Source organism: Zingiber officinale, chromosome 11B, assembly GCF_018446385.1.
Source record: "Zingiber officinale cultivar Zhangliang chromosome 11B, Zo_v1.1, whole genome shotgun sequence".
NCBI lineage: Eukaryota > Viridiplantae > Streptophyta > Magnoliopsida > Zingiberales > Zingiberaceae > Zingiber > Zingiber officinale.
The window spans coordinates 86979711-86985398 of NC_056007.1; the positions used below are offsets into that span (position 1 = coordinate 86979711).

The 5688-nt window shown below is 41.5% G+C and overlaps 1 non-coding gene across 1 annotated transcript; it reads right to left on the bottom strand.

Annotated features, from left to right (window-relative positions):
- Positions 1-5148: 5148 nt before the first annotated feature.
- Positions 5149-5222, bottom strand: TRNAI-AAU. Its single transcript has one exon. It is a non-coding gene; the product is annotated as a tRNA-Ile (tRNA).
- Between the last annotated feature and the right edge of the window lie 466 nt (positions 5223-5688).

Below are 5688 nucleotides of genomic sequence, written 5' to 3' on the forward strand. Positions count from 1 at the left end.
GGAGAAAGGAAGCCAAAAGGAGCTGAAGAAGCTAGCCAGAGGCGCCTTCAACCAATGCTGAAGGCGCCTCGGCTGCCTATACTGTCTGAGGCGCCTCAGACAGCTTGGAGGCGCCTCAGACCTAGTCCGAGGTGCCTCCAAGGCCAATTGAGGCGCCTCAGACCCAGTAAACTTGAACGTTTGCATTCGGATAAAGTTTTATTCGGTCAAACTATTGGAGGCGCCTTGAACCCCTGTTGGAGGCGCCTTGGGCCCTCGAGATAGCGTTTCCAGGAGCTATATAAAGACCCCTGGAGCTAGGAAATAAATATTCAACAGCATTCAACTCTTGTACTTCATTCCTAGCAACAATTTTGAGCTTTTAGTGTGTAAAAGGCTTCTCCGCCTTCAAAGAATGAGATCTTTATTGCACTTTTCATCGCCTTGGATTAACAACCATCTTGGTTGTAACCAAGTTAACTTATGGTCTTCTTTAATTCCTTTTGTTTTGTTATTTTATTATTATTGTTATTTATTTTGAGTTGAAAGTCTTGAGGAGAGTATACTTTCATTTTGCAGGCAATTCACGCCCCTCTTACCGGCCCCGCTGCACCAATAAGAGAGAGCCCCCCTCCTACCATCATCATCGTCGTATGTAGGGAGAGAAGATCTCATTAATAGACCACTTTAATATTTCATTAGTACCTCATTAATAGATGTCGTTTGTAATTGATGTTTGTAATTGATGTATCCTTTAATGTTAGTAAATGTTGTATGCCAGGAGCTTAGGAGGTCTCGAGGTCAGCAGCTCAGTGATTCAGCAAGATGGGAAATCGATGAGTCAACAACTTGGGAGATTGGAAACTTGGTCGAATCGGCTTGGCTCGACCAATCGAAGATTGTTGATACTCCATGTGGATGTTATGTTGACTGAGTCTTCAAACACGCCACATGGTCCTTGTATTAACTAAATCTTGATTTTGCCACATGGCTTCCCTATTGACCGAGTCAAGAGCCCGCCACGTGAATCCTTACCTCCACATCACAAGCATCCCCTTCAAGTATAGTTAAAGGATAGTGTAGGCTGATTGATTGGATAAGTATTCGGGTGTGGAGATAATGGATCGCAACATGTCGAGGCGTAGGAGAGAAACTAATCCATGACTAAGTCATAGTTAGGGGAACAATTGGTGATGCCATCCCGGACCGAGGAAATGCTCGATCTATGACTATGTCCAAATCAAGAGAGAATAACTAAATCCTAACTATGTCTGAGTTATAAGAGAATAATAATAGTCTATCTTATGACTCCTGAGTACTCGTAGAGTCTGAGAAAGAGTAGCTCGATCCATGGCTATGTCCGAGTTGGGAGCGAATAATAGTGTTGATCTCATGACTCCTGAGTACTCGTGAAATCAGAGAGAGAATAACTTGATCTACAAGTATCTCTGAGTCAGGAGAGAATAATAATGTCGATCTTATGACTCATGAGTACTCGTAGAGTTGGAGAGAGAATAATTTGATTCATGTCTATGTTCGAGTCAGGAGAGTATAATAATGTCAATCTTACAACTCTCAAGTGTCTGTAAAGTCGGAGAGAGAATAACTCAATTTATGACTATATCTGAGTTGGGGGAGAATAATAATAGTTGATCTCACGACTGTCGAGTATCCATGAAGTCGGATAGAGAATAACTCGATCTGTGATTATGTCCCAGTCAGTAGAGAATAATAATGATCAATTTTATGACTCCCGAGTACTTATGTAGTCGAAGAGAGAATGGCTCGATCCACGACTATATCCGAGTCAGATGAGAATAATAATGGTAAATCTAATGACTCCCTAGTACTCATAGAGTATGAGAGAGAATATTTCGACCCATGACTATATCCGAGTTAAGAGAGAATAGGCCAATCCACTACTATCTCTGAGTCGGAAGAAAATAATAAGCTTAATCTCTAAACTCTTGAGTACTCGCGTGAAGTCGAAGAAAGAATAACTCGATCTGCAACTATATTTGAGTCAGAAGAAAATAATAATGGTCGATCTCACGACTCCTGAGTACTCGTAAAGTCAGAAAGAGAATAACTTGATCTGCGACTATGTCCAAGTCAGGAGAGAATAATAATGTCGATCTCATGACTCCCGAGAACTCATGGAGTCGGAAAAAGAATAACTCTATCTACGACTATATCCGAGCCTGGAGAGAATAATAATGTCGATCTCATGACTCCCAAGTATCCATGGAGTCTGAGAGAGAATAACTTAATCTACGACTATGTCCAAGTTGGGAGAGAATAATAAACTTGATCTTATGACTCCCGAATAATCGTGGAGTCTGAGAGAGAATAACTCGATCCACGATTATGTCCGAGTCGGGTGGGAATAATAAGCTTAATATTGCGACTTCTTAGTACCCATGGAGTTGAAGGGAGAAAAACTCAATGAATATGTCGATGAACTCCTCAATCCGAGATCGAGTGACTTGGAGTTTGTGGGAGCACGCATGGACTTGGTGTATGACCTAAGTATCTTTGATTTTGTGGGAACATGCATAGACTCGATGTAGGACCCAAGTGTCTTCTTTTTTTATGAAAAGGTTAATATATATCATCAAAATATGCATAATCATACAAAAATAACCATGAAGTCCCTTATGTTACATCTGATGAAATGTCAAATCTAGAAGGAGAATCATGGTAGCATACATGTGTTAACTCGTGTACCACCTCTCACTCTCTCTACGACGCATGATGGTTGCCTACTCATCCTCCATATAAGGTACCAAAGTTGAGGTATCAATCAACACTATCCATGATTTATGTCCATATTGTTCGTGTCTCTACATCATCTCTATCCAAGCTCTGTCCTGCATCCTCTATCAACGGGTGCCTCCGCACCCTTCATGCCATGTATCTCTGTCATGTGACCATGAGCCACTAATGGCTCCAAATAATCTCTATCAGCCTCCTCCTATGTCATGAGTCTATGGCTACCCGGTGTCGTATATAAGTCTCATGAAGTTACTTTAAGCAAGTGACCAACCATCAACGGATTTGATGTGTCTTTATCGTGAGTCGTGTGTTGTAGACTAGATAGACCTTTGTGGTGGGCCTATGCACCTTCATGGGCTTTTTGGCAAAGTCCTAGCCATAAACGTATTTGATGTTATCCTTGTTGGGTTGCAAAGTAACAAACATAGTTCCACATTGAAAACACATGGGAAAGATCATGGGTTTATAAGAAAAAGATATCTTCATTGGCATAAGGCCTTTTGGGTAGAGCCCAAGAGCAAAACCATGAGAGCTTAGGCCCAAAGTAGACAATATCATGTCATTGTAGAGATATCTAAATTCTTTTCGATCCTTCAATTGGTATCAGAGCCAAGTTACTCTTCACCAGGCTAACCGCTGGAAGAAGCATAAGCCAGAGCCATAATCCAAGATCGAACCATGTGGGTGAAACCTTGAACAAATTAGGGGAGGTCCTAAGCAGGTTAAGGTGACCCGATACTCGAGGAGAGACCTTGAGTAGGTCAAGAGTGACTCGATACTTGAGGGAGACCCTGTGGTCCTTTGTTTGAGGGAGGATTGTTGGGGTTGTAAGGTTACAAATATAGTCCTACATTGAAAACATATGGGCAAACTCATGGGTTTATAAGAAAAAGATATCTTCATTGGCATGAGGCCTTTTGGGTAGAGTCCAAGAGCAAAACTATGATGGTTTAGGCTCAAAGTGGACAATATCATACCATTGTAGAGATATCTAAATTCTTTTCGATCCTTCAGCCCTTACTATAAATAATTTACTGCAGACTAGATAGACTTTTATTGTGGATCTATTCACCCTCTTGGACTTTTTAGAAAAGTCTCGGACATAAATAGATTTAATGTGCCTTTACCACTAGTTGTTTGCTAAAGACTAGATAGATCATTCTAAAGCATATCTATTCACCTATATATCATCATTAGTCCATGTCATCTCTCTCACATATAGGCATCATGCTCTACTACATGACTCCCTCTGCTGTGGTCTCCTCTCCTATACATCATCCTCATCTCTTAGGTTCTCTCCTACATACAGTCCTTATGCTCTACTGCATGACTCCACCCACTGTGGTCTCCCTGCTCCACTCTACTCACTCCTCACTACTCTCTCTCTATGATGTCATCTAGTAAGCTCCGTCCACCGCATCGAAGTTGTCCTCCAGGTGTCCTGCATTCCATCCAGCATCCTGCTCTAGTAGGTCATCTGCATATCTCCCCCAACCTACTGCGGGATAGTGACCTACTGCTGGAGAGTCTCTCTGAATCTGGGTCGTCTGCCACTGGGTGTATCTAAAAAAGAGAGGGTATCCTCTACCATGGTAGTGTAGTGAGAAGTCGATACATGTGCCAATCCGTGTGTAACCTCATGCTGCTATCAGCTCCGAACCAAGCATTCAAACACAAATTTTTTTACCAAGGCTAAACTTTGGTTGGGCAAAGTGCCAGTTAGAGTAGTGCCCCAGTTCTATATCTATAGTAGGGGGGTGTATATGGTTAATAGACCTCAGTGTACTATGTCAAAACAGGAGGTTATGTACCTCACCTCAAAACCTAATGTAGAAGAAGGATGATGCCTCACTACTACTAGCAGGCCTATCAACAACCTATCTATATGTGTGATAGTTATGTCCTCTAAAATGCATGCACTCGCTAAATGTACAGGGATCCCTACACTCAAGATGTACAAAATATATGCCCGCACTGTGCTAGTCTATATGTATGCTATGATGTATGCTCCTATCTATGCATGTATCTAAACATGTGTAAAGTAGGCTAGTACCTCCAAAAACTACATGACCTCAAGATATCACTCGTGTCTAAGTACCTGGTCTGAGAGTACACCAAGCGCCCTTAAGACATGCAGCTGTATCTTCCTAAGGACCGCTTGCCATCAAATCTCTTCTCCTCAAGCATGTTGTTGTTCAGTGCGATTAATTGTTAAAAATAATTAATATATACTCATTTCTATACTCGGAAAAATAACATGGACCATGCAAGTTTCGAACGACCTTCGCGTTAATAGCACGATGTTCTAACCAACTGAGATAATAGGCCAGTACATTTGATAGTTAAAAAGTTTTAAAATATATTATTTATATCCAACTATAAGAAAAAACATAATGGCCCATGCAGGTTTCGAACCTGCGACCTTCGCGTTATTAGCACGACGCTCTAACCAACTGAGCTAATAGGCCAATGTATCCAATTGTTACAAAGTTTTAAAATATATTATTTATATCCAACTATTAGAAAAAAATATAATGGCCCATGCAGGTTTCGAACCTGCAACCTTCACGTTATTAGCACGATACTCTAACCAACTGAGCTAATAGGTCAATCCGTTAGATTTGTTAAGTACCTGGTCTGAGAGTACACCAAGCGCCCTTAAGACATGCACCTGTATCTTCCTAAGGACCTCTTGCCATCAAATCTCTTCCCCTCAAGCATGTTGTTGTTCCTTGCCATCCAAATGTGATGTGTCATCGCTGACATGCAAGATGGCGAGCTCCGGTCAAGGTGGAAGTCCCTCGATACTACTGTCTAAAGGTCTACAACATGCAACAATACGTGGTCATCTAGGACCGCATCTATAGCTAAGCTCTTATCTGTCCCCATAATCGTTGAATCGGCTCACATTTGAAGAAAATGTGGTCCAGAGTC